At 41.7% G+C, this 13,677-nt stretch overlaps 1 protein-coding gene across 3 annotated transcripts in view; it reads left to right on the forward strand.

The window, feature by feature from the left end:
• The window catches only part of Fim (plastin-2 fimbrin), a 35,641-nt gene that overhangs the window by 1,219 nt on the left and 20,745 nt on the right, over positions 1–13,677 (forward strand). The window contains exons 2-4 of one of the 3 annotated variants that reach the window (XM_086987322.1): positions 1,578–2,191; positions 4,837–5,817; positions 6,565–7,052. The exons of 1 other annotated variant lie outside the window; for it this stretch is intronic. The gene's annotated coding sequence lies outside the window, so the exon portion shown is untranslated. The remainder of the gene's footprint in view (positions 1–1,577; positions 2,192–4,836; positions 5,818–6,564; positions 7,053–13,677) is intronic. One more of the 3 variants, XM_086987323.1, reaches the window with a different exon arrangement.

Genomic DNA, 13,677 nt, shown 5'->3' on the forward strand with positions numbered 1-13,677 from the left:
TTGAATGTTATCGACTAACATGTTTAGTCTCAACGGTTAAAGACCGCGTTTACCGCGGGAAATGGTTAAAATTGTGTGGCCTAGCGGTCAAAATACACCAGTTGTGCGCGCGGTGCGGCTTGATTTGTGCCCATCGGGGCGAGTCAGGTGCGTCAGCCGACAACACCGCGGCATCCGCACTGACGTAACAGATAAACAGGACACTGGCTAGACACAGAGACAGTCACGGATCGGATAGCCACAGCCGTAATAGTAGAAGGCAACTAACGTTGGCACTGGCATTGGTAACCATTGTCGCGACTCGACGGCAGCAGACGGCGGTGGAAACCAACAGAGCTTCAGCAGATACAGGCAAACAGAAGTGAAGTCCGTCTGTTCCTCTCAGCCTGTTTGTGGGTCTGCTTGCGGACGACAATCGCTTGCCTATCTGCCTGCTTGATAGCTAGGTATTCTACACAGATTATGGAGACGTTGCGGCCATTTTTATTTTTTCTCGACTATAGGGACGACGCAAGATCCAATATAACGGCATAACTAGAAGTAGCAACAATGGGAGGTAGACCAAAGACGACTGCGACGACAACACTCTGTCTAAAAATTCGCTACAATATGTCTAATCAGAGCTGTATTCAACTAAAAACTTCACAATATATTCGGCCTTTCGGACGGCCGTCTGTGCGCGTGCGGTCTCACACTAGCTTAAGCTCGGACACGCTGTTCTTGAAGCCAAAGCGTTCTGCTGACACTCTATTTGTTGATAGCAAGGAAGTTTTCCCAAAAAGTTTACTGCTCCGTTCGAGCATGGTAACCTAACTTAACCATAGGAAATGTCGATCGAAAGCAAATGATGATGGTGGTGGTGGTAGAAGTGCGACAAACAAAATATCCTTATGGGCTTAATTTTATCGCGAACCACGTCGATGTGTGTCTATAGAGATGTAAATCTTTGTTCGTAAATTAAACAGCTGCCGCTTAGAAGATGAACTTGAATATAAGTCAGGTGATATGACGAACCGTAGTTTCCAACATCTATAATAATAAATGGAACGAACTTGGTTTCGGTCCCTATATGCCCATTACTTGCTCTAAAAAGCAGAAAACCTAGCTGCCTTAATTTTTTTTTGCCAATAGTCTAAGTAATCACCGTGCGGACATGCCTAATCGTCTTATAGAGCCTATATTTCTTTAGTCATCGTAAGTGCAAGTTGATCCTATTCATAATGTGTAATCTGCAGTAGTCTCGTAGTCCAATACATATGATTAAGTATATATATATATATATATATATATATATATATATATATATATATATATGGAGTATGAAAACAACTCTCTGGTTTTGTTTTTGATTATTTTTCATGTTGTTTTGCGAGAGTCTTTTAATGTTTTTGTTCGATGCGTATGAGTAACTATTATGTAGTTGTTGGCGTATGTCGTATCAAAATGTGCAACCACGTATTGAGTGGTTAGATCTGTTAAATGGTTGGACTCGTTGTCTGGGTATGTCCACAACTGACATTTGATTCTGGGCCTTCTAACACTTGCTTTCGTCTCTCTTTCCTTCTCGACTGCGCCAGCGGTAACGGATAGAATAGCGACGTCGAACGGAGATCCAGCATCGGTGGAGAGCCTTTTCGAGCTGTGCTTTCACTGTCGTCGCGACCGGCGCCACTCTCGAGTACTATTTGCTAAAGCTGTTCTCTTGACTCTGGCCGTGGAGCTATAGCAACCGATCTTGTATAGATAGCTAACGTCTAGCTGGCTGTTTATTTGTGAGTGTGTGCAGCGTGTTGTTTTGGCTACCTACAGAAGAGGTCAATTGCTACTGTGTCGCCATCACTACTCGTCGTTGTCGTCGTTCACGATGTTTTTGCTGTTGCAATGGCGCTAGTGGTTGTGCCTTTGCCCGTCATGCTGGCAGTGATGGGCATCCGCTCATCGGGGTCCGCCGCCCAGATACACGTATGTCCGTTCGAAGGGCCTTCCTCGGGAATGCTTCGAGCTACTCGATGGTTTTCATGGGCACCATAGCAGCAGTGCTAGCACAGGCTGCACCATCAGCGGCCGGTGTTGTTGGGGTGTTCGGCTTCTGGCGCTTGGCCGACGACTTGCTGGGGTCGCTTTGCACTACCACGCCGTCAACATCGATAGCACTGGCAGCGAAGGCGACCAACAACACTTTAAACGAAAAGTTAGTCTCGCTCCTCTGATTTACTTCTCTACATCTGTATGTCCTTTTTTTGCTTCTCTTGTGTCGTTATCGGCTCTTTGTCTGGCTTACTAAGCAGTATCTGGAGCATAAACACAGACGAGCTGCTCAAACCTGCGTATGCACACAAGTCATTGGCAGAACATCCCGTACCACACCGGAATTGCCAAGACTGTCAAGGGGGGTTCTTGTGGTTAACAGTAATGTAATCTAATATCATAGCGATGAAAGTGTGCGCGCCAGTGCCGGTTTTAAATCGCAATAGAGGAAACATCTAAATGCCCGATAACTTTTATCATCAATCGTTTAATATCAGTGTTTACCATATGCGTACTGTGTGCTTAGCGTTCGGAGTGTTTCCAAGCTAGTTAAAACGATAGTTCTACAAAGCGTATCGCAAGGTCTAAAACTGCCTACATATCCATACTGCTTTTACCAAACATTAGTTATATCATCCATTTTGAAACATAACGTTTCTAAGAAAAGAAAGATATTTTGTTTCAGCAAGACCACATTGAGGTTCGCGAACAAGCAGTTGAAATTTCTATTCCATCAAACAATGCGAAATACTTCAATATGTGACTGAAAAGGTGCTCACCCTGTTATGCTTTATTTACTCACCATTATTGTTGTGGCTTGTAAGTTATTTCATGTATTCATCAAATGATTGCGGCTATTATTAAGAACAAATCAAACTGTTGATGACTGGCTTGACAGCTGTACATGGTGCCCCCTACTTTGTCATTGCATCGCTTGCCTTATGGTACTCGAGAACTTCGCGCAGTTCGCAATTCTCGATATGCAAAGGTATCGCGCCCCAGACAATATCAACATAATCTCGACATAGATACGAGCGCATTTCATTGAGTGGTTGACCAGCATTGTGACAGAGAACATGTTGTTTTTGTGTTAATCCAGAGCGTTGTGGCAACAGCGGCTGCCACCGTTAGCCATCTGAATCACGTGTCTCACTTCGAAGTTGCCGTTGTATCGCTTCTAGTCGTTCTTTTTTTCTTTATATACGCAGTGTTATTACCCTGGTTTGGCCTTCAATGTTGTGGTTTTTTCATTGACCGGGGTTGTAAAAAGAAAGTGTGGGATAACAAAAACTATCGCTGTTTAATCTTTGTGCCGAGTATTGTTTCAGTTTTTTCATAGCTTCAGTTTCCAGAGCGCATGTCTATCTTGTTCTAGTCTTGTATCCGCGAAGTTTAACAACAGGCTATTAGCGTTTTCCTGCTAAAGCAATGGTTCGCTTGTCCGTCGATTGTTCCAGTCCTGCAATGTTACTCTGAACTGCTACGACTGAGCTAAAATCAAAGTAAAGCCGGATGTTGCTACCGCTATCGGATCAAAGTTAGATCGGCCCGGGCAATTCTTGCCGCGTATCTATTTTTGCACTATGAACATTACTTGTATCGGCTCGTGCAGTGCTGCTTCTTCGCTTACTGTCTTCTACACTGTTTCTTCGCACGTTAATTTACGCACATTTAATTCCAGTAGATGCAAGTAAGGGCAACGCGGTAGCAATTCGGCTTAGTCGTTGAAAACACCTAAGAACTGTAACATTTCGCAGATTTATAGGGAAATAGAAATCACATTTTTGTTAGCCATTAGAACGTACATATATTACAGTCGAACGTTATACAAACGTACGAAACAACTACCCACGTAATATCAAATATAAATTTCGCGTGTTTGTGTTCACCTTATTTGTGTGCATGTGTGAAATTTTCAAGCGTCTGTTCGTAAAATTGCTAGGCCCAGCCATTGCATCTGACGTAAATCGGTTTCTGTTAGCGTTCTGATACGACTATCAGCGGTAACGGCAGTAATTGAAGTGAAAACGTATCTTTGATTTTGTTGCGGTTGTTTTACTTCAGCATGGAGACAATGCTTAGCTTTTGAGGGCAAACAGATTTTTTCTCAATAGGAAACACTGCCAAACAAAGCAACAAACCTTGCTCACGTATGCGAAGTACGATACATCAATTGGTGATTAGGAGCAGCTAGTTCCTCTCAGACATCCGTACAAATATTAATATTGCTAGTTTCTTTTTAATGAGCTCTCACGTGAAGTAGCAGCGACCGTGCTGTTTTTTGTAGGCGGGACCGTTTGCTATTATATCCAACTGGATTGATCAGTGTGAAGCCAGTGTCGCATTCATGTGTCGGAGATCTGACCCTATTAACACGAGACGCTAACAGTACGATTGCTGGCGTTGATGAACGGTATACGATGTCTAGCCAAACATGATATGCGCTTTTCTTGCTTCGACATCGTTCCTGTTGTAAAGAACTAACCGTGGCTAGTGATTTCGGGATAGAATTTCGGGGATAGCTTTCGGAGATAGTCAGCAGTAGTCAAGCGGTGGGAAGTCTGCTTGCAACGCACACATAGGACTTGATCGCGCCACACCATAGGTTGTTCCTTATAATAAAAGCCAATATATATATAATCTATATCATATACGGTCAGCGCTTATTTACTTGTTATAAGCACCAACTGCATTCTCCTCTCTTTGGAAAGTTCTGACAAAGTTTTTTTTTGTTTGTCATCTGTTCATACTTTACCCTTGCCCACTTCACTGTTTCAGCAGCATCTCTAATGACTCGATGTGTTACAGCTGGTGCTGTCGCGGTTGTGGCGAAATCGGTAGTGGAACTGGAATTGGCGTTGATGAACGACCGCACTGCAGCAGGTCGTAGAGTTGCTGACTTTGGTCCTCGTTAAGCAGCGCTTGGCCTTCTTTTCATCAGTCGATTTTACGCGAGGCATATTACCGCTAGCGAATAGGTTTCCAAAGCTCCGAAAAGGTGCTATGGCTTCAACTTCTGTTAACAATGACAGCAACAATAAAGACAACGACAGTAAAAACAACAACGAAGTGGCATCAATCAAGTTTTGCTGATGACGGCATAGTTGCCATATTAATTAGTTTCTTGTTACTTTTTTCATGAGCAAAAAAGAACTATAGGGATTATTTGTTTTCTCTATATTGCGTCAGTCACAACTATGGGCTCGTATATGTACATGAACCTACGATATGAAAATTTATCTATACGTAGAAAATTGTGATTGATATTTTAAAAGCAGTCTAAGCATCGGAAAGGTATCCAACTTAAAATCCCACTTCGAAGAATTGCCAGTACAAGGAATGGTCGTTTAGAATCCAAGACTGCCTGAAAGCATATTGTCAAAACGTAGATCTATTAAAAGAAAAGTCCGTCGAAACTGTCTCAGTAGAATCGATTGTTGTCGTTAAGAACATCACGGTATTATTGTTTATAAAAAAGATGAGCACCAGTTGGTATGGTGTGCAAAGGTGTCATCACTTGGCTTACAACAGCTATAGCCAAAGTTCGTAATTTAACGCTCTTTGACAAAGTGGGTGCCTTCCTTTATGCCGCATTACTAACACACACACAGGTTCTGTGTAATAACAATGGCATCTCTTTACCAATTTCCGCCTTTAAACCTTCGTGCATAGCTCAGAATTCTCCGCAACCGTTGTTATGGAGTCTATCTAGTTCTACGACAACACTATCGTTCAGGCGATTACGTTGACGTTAACACCAGGGACGGAAGAGCCAATTGTCTAATTGTGGTAGGATCATTTTTCCTAATCTTTCTTATCACTGTTTATGACTTAATCGTCTGTGTGGTAATATCATGCTGTTACAATCAGAGCCCAATGTTTACGCTCCGTCAGAAATTAGGGAAAAGGATTAGGCTGGATTTTGTTAATAATCAAGCTAGCGGAGATAACAAATAAAGGAAAAGTTAGGCCAGCAACGGAAGTAGAATATACAAGTGACGTAACGCTCCGAAATCGAAGGCACACTGTAAACAGTGGCGATTATGGGTGCGACGCTACTGTAAGTTATATAAGTGAAATCCATCTGGGACACAACGGCTGCATTTCGCACTTATAATGCATTGATTTCTAGGTAGATTATTTATTCCATAAATATCACGCGTTACGCAGCCATGGCGGCGAGGATCAATGGTGCTAATCATGTTCACTACTTCTATTATGACATTGGGATTACCTATCTTTTGTAATTTAGTGAGCATAGCGTATCATAAGTATCATTGATTGAATAAAACTTTCATAAACATAAAGGGGAAACGTCTATGTACTGTCATACGAACAAAGCATAGTTGCAAATATGGCAGCTGAAAATTTGTTGTCACCGTCGCGACTTTCTTTTAGCTGGGTGGCATTTTCTGTGTATTCTGGGCCAACTTCATCATATTCCTTACGAGGCCCTAATTTCTGTGTCAACTGCATGCCGCGCGCGACCGACGACTACCAAATAATAGACGATTGTGGCGGTCCGTCGTTTTTCAGTCCACAGATGAAACGACAGGTCAGGGTGGCCCGTTCTGTGGAACCGCGACAGTTATCAAAACAACGGCACAATGCTTATCTTGCCTCGACAATTCTGACAGGTGAAACGATGTAGCTAACCAAAAAACACGAGAAAAATGAGCCTTGATGACTTGAGAACGAGAGAGAAGTTACACCTTTATTCATAAAGGTTATTGTCGTGTGGCAAACGTTACATTGATGTTCAGACTTTCTCGAAACGGCCACTTACTACCGATATTGGACGAAATATCTAAGTGGAAGGCGTTAATCTATTTGCCATCGAATGGGTGACTGGTTACAAATGAGCTGAAAGTGAACCGCGCTGCTAGTAAATCGTCAAGGTTCGTTATATTATCGGAAGTTTTTTAAAACTTCCGATTCACCAGGTGTTGCTCCCATAACTATGTGGTGTTCGGCGATCCTGAATTTACGCAAAGGTTTCAGCTTACGAGCTGAAACCCAAGAAGGTAAAGTTTTTTTCTAATTTTTTTTTTAAATTTATTTTAAAGTTTTTCGACCCCAAATTACATGCGAAAGTATTGTTGAAATCATATGAGAGAGCGTGTTATATATATATATAATATAACAATAATAATAAGTATAGCATTACCAGAATATGCGCCCGTAGAGAAAACGATAATTTTGTGAGAACAGTATTTACTTGTCGTTTCACGTTTCCATTCAAATCATAATGTGTATGTCCTGATAGGTGATTTTATCTTTATTCAATGCAAATGTATTGACTCGAAAGGGTCGATATTTTTACTTAATTAAAATCTGTCTATAGTTCTATAGCTGAAGAGGCGGTGGTGTGTGACCTCATATATATATATATATATATATATATATATATATGTATATATACTATATATACTATATATACTAGTACGCTAGAAGCCCCATTCGTCTCTTTGCTTGTCGGGCCCAAAGCGACTAAGTGGTTCGATGAAGCTGAATCTCTGTGGATCACTAAGGATTGATTCTTAGAAGATCAGTATAGAAGATGAGGCCGATTGGCTAAGTATTTCCCTATAGAGAGAAGAGTTTCCTTTTTCAATAAAGCGTAATGCTAATTTTATTCCCATTTATCATATCTAAAAACTACGTTTCACTAACGTTCACCAACAGCAGGGCGGCCACCAGCATCCTACGCATGCATCAGTATGAAAATTGTCGAAATCTGTTAGGTAACGGTTTCTAGTGAATAGCTGGCTTCCATTTAACGTTATTTTTATTATAAATATTGTTAGCCTTTGGGCTTTAAAATTTAATAGCAAAACAGACACAAGGCAAGGCCCGCAAGTGGCGCTTCATTGGGAACTAAACATAGGCGTTATAATTAATCAAAACATTAGCTTTTATTTTTATCCGTATTCTCAACTAATCTGTCATCAATTTTGTTAACCAGCGAATACAATATTGATGGAGGACTCACCAAGAACAGTGCATGCTTCAATGGTACGTCACAGTATTGTGAATCATGGATAGAAGTGTATTAGAGTTATAGCGTTTATACTTCTATAAGCGTTTATAGCATCAGTCACACATGATTCAGTAAAAAAAAAGTATTTTTTTATTTGTGAGAAATTCTTAAAAGAGCCGGTCGCGTTGATTACGCGACATTTATTAGTTTTCTTTCGGCATAACCTTTATCGTACACTTTGTTCTTTTTGCAGTTGACTGAACAATAATCCAATATCTTTTATGACTTCTAGTGCGGGTACTAACGACTTTACCTGAATGTGACACCTGTCAGGCCGCCTCAGATACAATAAGCAGGCTGAGTGTGTCATATACAGGATTGGACCGACAAAAGCCGGAAGTCGGTTGAATGGCGTTAGCCTCTCCCCAGCTGATACCTGGGAGCGTCTGCAAATAGATGCAAGTTTGATTAGTTGATAAGGACGCCCATTATCCTGTTGTCCCGCATACTCTACTGTTTGTATTCTTTAGGCTGCTTGTTTGTCTTGGGAGATTTCGGTTATAAGTGACATTTTTATAGCGATATTATTTTATATTATTATTATTATTATTATTAGCGATATTAGACATTAGAAAGACTGCCAGCTCGATCTTACTCGAATCGAGCGATGCCAAAGAACGAATCCAGATAGATATCTATACTCTAATCCATATTTTGCTTTCCCAGTTCTCAACGCACAGTGGTTGAAATAAACATAAATAAGCATACTGTGGGACAGAGTGTTGATTTAATTCATGTTTGTCTTAATTAGTTAACAATTAGTAACAAACAGTCCGTACATGTCAACCAGACACCGGCTGAAAGCCACACTTGACAGCATAAATAACTCCGACGTAGCGCTGTTTTTTGAAAGGCTATGCTCTATGTGGGCCTTTTCTTTTTCTCCATGTTGTTCTCGGAATGGACCAGCAAATACAGTACCGTAATGATCGGTGTTTATCGAGCCATATTTCGTGTCAGCACATAACAGTATGTCGTTGACAGTGACTGTTTTTACTATAATCCTCAACATGTAATGGTTATGAGTTCATCAGTAGCAGGAATAACAACTAGGTTTTGCTACATATGTTCGGACGTTTGTGTTCAACGGAACAAACTGATCTATATTTCGTCCGGTTCGTGAAGCAGTGAGGTGCTTTTGCGTGCTACCAACGTGCTTTCTATATGTTTACAAAACAGTACAACACAAGACGGGCGGATACCTCTGGACAACCTTACCTGGCCAGTTTTGTCACGTAGAATGAAATTTCCTGGTTCTTTAGCACGTGAACTGCGAACTGCGTGTCTTTATATCATACTACTTGATCTATTGTCTAAAGTAAATGATGCCGCTTCATTATTACCGCGGCTGTGTTGTTTTATTTTAAATACATATAAAAATCTGCATAAACGCGACTCCCCCTAATATCGTGGAGTTTCATCCCTCGGATATATGTTAGAACTTTAAACATTCCGTGTCCGACGTTCTAAAGCTCTTGAAAGACAAAGGCGGCCTGAAGCATAGTTCTGTCTCATTACGGCCACCATTTCGTAGTAGTCATGGCGGTGAATCGGCCATATTGAACAAAATAGCTATGGAGGCCACATGTCCATGCTTTCGCTTTCTCCGTGCGACGCTGCCCTAACAACCTATTCCAGCCTATTCGTTGCGTGCTCTCATCAGAAACTCGATATCGTGATAATAGCGCTAGTCTACCATAACATACGTAACCAGATCTAGTAGACCATACGTCTTGAATAGATTGTTTGCACATCAAGATGGATTGCTACAAAAGGACGTCAACTTAAACAGTTGCTAGCTATAGTGAAGTATAATATCGGTTTGGATGATTGACGTCAGTCAACACTGAGCTGCTTGAATTACGAGGGCGAGACATTTTATTCGTTTGTTTTATTAGGATACTAATCCAAACAATATCCTACTACAGTGACATGGTGCAGCCCTTTGCCGCCCACAGACTCAAATTTGTTGCACGAATGGCGATATCGTAATCACGCTACTACGTTCTTGATCCCCATAAATAAAATGAAGCGAGGGTAATTATATAATCGATATAATTTATTATCATCATGACTATAAGATATTGAAAGAACGGTGAACATTTTTTTTAACATTATAATTCGCACGGTACATTCATGTAGCGCTGAATACGAGTCAATAAGCGCATCACCGCAGACAGCGAGACCTGTCTGGCTTTGGAATATTAACGTTTTTCACGCAGTGTGTTGGCACAGTTTTCAGACGTTGACGTGAGTCAGTCCGCTAGTTGACCAAGCCTTTTTTTGTTTCTTTGTTCTCTATCGGACTGAAAGAAAGTGACTTGGACGGGTCGACGGTCATCCCGTCGAGTGTTTGTTTGATACCGAGACGACGACGACAGCGGCGGCTGCTGCTGTAAGTTTCCTTTTAAGGCTGTTTGCCACATCGGCCTTCTGTAGGGTCCTTTCTTCCTGTGCGTTGCTCTTAAATGTTTAAGTATTGTTTGTTTTAAGAGCTGAGCTCCAATGGCTAATTCTTCACTTAGTAACAACTTGGGCGGTGGATATAGCATTTCTACGAATTCGAATCCAGTAGATTTACGCACTCTGCAAATTTTTCAACTTTATAGCTTTGTGTAAATGAATCTTTACATGTTTTAAGGGTCGTTGGTCTTCGACAGAGCATAATACGGTTGTCTCCACCAGCGTATTGAATATGACATGGCAATGATGTAGCTCGCATTTCTGAGGATAATGTTTTACCACATCGTTGTTTGGCTTATTTAAAGATTTTTTTGGGAGAACGACGAACCGCTGTAAAGCGACGCTTCGCCGACTACGCAAATGAAAATTAAAAACGTTTTGTTTTTGCCATTTCACGCATCTTCGAAAATTACCTCCCACGCAAGGAATTTATGTGGTGCAAATATAAGTTTCCTTGGCACAGACCGCTTTCGCACGTGTTTCCGAGTGTCTACAAAAATCGTTGCCCGCTCTTTTTTTATTAAATGAACAGTAGTAGCTATTGGCATATGTTAGTCATTGTATCGTTCAATGAGCAGTAGCTATATCTCGCCATTTCTTAGAATTGTGCGTATGAGGGATGCAGGCAAGCCTCACTCACTCGGTGCAGCTTTAAAGGCGAAGAGAAAAGCAAGCGTAGGCCGGTAGTGGCGATCATGGTGGTGGTGGCGACCATTGTCGCTCATTGTTGTTCGGGCGATGGTCTACGAATAGATTTGAGTTGGCGGATCGTTTTTGATTTCGCAGCATATGAATGTGTATAGAAAAAAAACAACCATAGCTTTAGCTTCACACTGTTCAGATCTGGCGTATTTGACTGCTTAACATTTGTCCCCCTCCACTCAATGTACAAGACATACATCTATGTATGTAGACGACAACGTGTGCGTACTCAACGTCAGCGGCGTCAACAGCTAACAGCAGCGGCTCATCACGGTTCGGATAAACGGACAGACGTTGCTACCCCCACAGCCGCCGGCAGCGTTGCCGCGGCTACCAGCACCTCCCCCCTACTGATAACAGCAATAGAAGCGTACAATAATACATCTATTATTTAACAGATATGAAACGGTTAGCGTAGTCCCAGTGTGTACATATCATATACGTTTTATTTAGTCAATCGCAAGCGGAATGTTTGTTATCACTATTATCCTTATTACTACTATTATCCTTTTACTCCTCATCAGGAAGTTATACAATTACGCTATGCATTCACATCTGTTCCTCTCAGTAACGGTGTCTGTTATCTCTAGTAGTGTTTTTTTCTTGTTTCTATTGAGATAGAACAGGGTGAACTGATATAGTCAGAACGAAGATACATAGAAAGAGAAGCATACAGCATAATATACATAAGCTCATATAGAAGATGTTTAGTAAAGGGGATATACTCTAAACGGGGTGTTGTCTTCGATATGAACGCTATAAGAAAAAGTTAAAGCAACTTCGTATGCGTGACGATGACAACAACGCTGCCTGCCGCCCGCACCAATAGAGCCAATAGAATAGCTATAACAGCGGCGACGGCCGGGCTGACACAGACCGTTTGTTAGTCCACCACTCCCGTGCTGGTCGATAGATGATTCTATAGAAGATATTTTAAAGCTGTTACTGATGTTTTACATCGGCTGCTGCTGTCTCGTTCTTGATAGAGATTTTCCCAGTTCCTCCCTCTTTCATTCGATCTGGTGAAGACCCATTTTTAACGAACAGTCAACTATTTCCCCCGTACGACGTTACAGTGGATTCTGAGCCTATATATTTCTCTAGCACATATTCGTGATGGTGCATGTCTTAGCCGTTAGAAACAACTGTCGAGAGATTCAGAAACAGCAGCGAACGGCTCTGCGATATTTGCTGTTCTCTTGTTTTCATTCACAAACAGCGACGATGGCGATATCGGACCGGAAACAACATTACCGCTAACGATTTTACCAACCGGCATTAGACCGGGGATCCAAATTTTTCCATTAGAAGTAGCAGGAGAACGTCTATTTGCAATGGAGCTTTGATCTATAGAACTACTATTATGACTTCTCATGTACATACATACATACACAAGCGGGACAGGCTGCAATCAGCAGTATGCTATAGCACTTGATTGATGTTCCGCTACAAGCGACTGCGCAATGTCCAATCGCGGTGAAAGTTGATTCCTCTCTTGGTTCTCGTGTACTCCTTTCACTGCCGTTGCCAGCAAAACTACTTTGAAGCCAATAGTTGTACTGACTGTAATAGACGTGAAGTCGGCGTACATGTTATTGTTGACATTGATATGATAGTGGTGATGGGCTTGTTTTTGTATATGATTCACAACGGTCACCAAGGTGCTTCAAATTTCCTCTAAAGATATTTTACAAGCGTAAGTGAATCATATTACGATTTCGCCACACCCATTGATCGGTACGTTCAGATGGCATTCATTACGTATCATTGCTCGAGTCCATTGTGGATGTGCGTCTGCAATCGGTGGAGCGCCAAAATAAACAAAACGTCAACATATTGTGCGTTTTATACTCCAACTTCATCGGAAGATGCGCTTACTAAACTTGTTACAGCTGTTAGGATACGTTCCTAAGAGCTCTCGCGTTGAACCCGAAACTTCCAGGCTGATCTTCGATCTGGGGTGCTTCACAACTTCCAACTTTGGAATCGCTTTGCACCTTGCTGTGGAAAGCGAAGCCAATAATTGCGTGAGCGGAAGTAGCACCAAGCTGCTCGTCTCCAGATAGCGGTGTGTAAGAACTCGAAACACCGAACGTCGTCATTGTCCCTTGGGAAATACGCGATGGCCGGAGCAACCGTGTTCTTGTCGTTCTATGTGTTGATCACGGACGACAGCTCACAATACAGTGCGTGTTTATGTATATCTATATGTGTGTTTCCGCATATCTACCGCATGTATTTTGCCATCAGCACTGTCTTTTACGTTGCCATTTGTCGGTCAAACGACTTTGCATCGGTCGGATCTAACAAGAATGGCTTGAACAAAATATCGCCACATGAACAGTTTTCAGATACCAGTCTCACAGCTTTGACGAAAACGATTTCTGCACGGGACCATCTCATTTAAGCTGCAAAAGGAAACATTGAGAACAACAACATACACA

The sequence above is a fragment of the Varroa destructor genome, unplaced genomic scaffold (genome assembly GCF_002443255.2).
Source record: "Varroa destructor unplaced genomic scaffold, Vdes_3.0 BEIS01000004.1, whole genome shotgun sequence".
NCBI lineage: Eukaryota > Metazoa > Arthropoda > Arachnida > Mesostigmata > Varroidae > Varroa > Varroa destructor.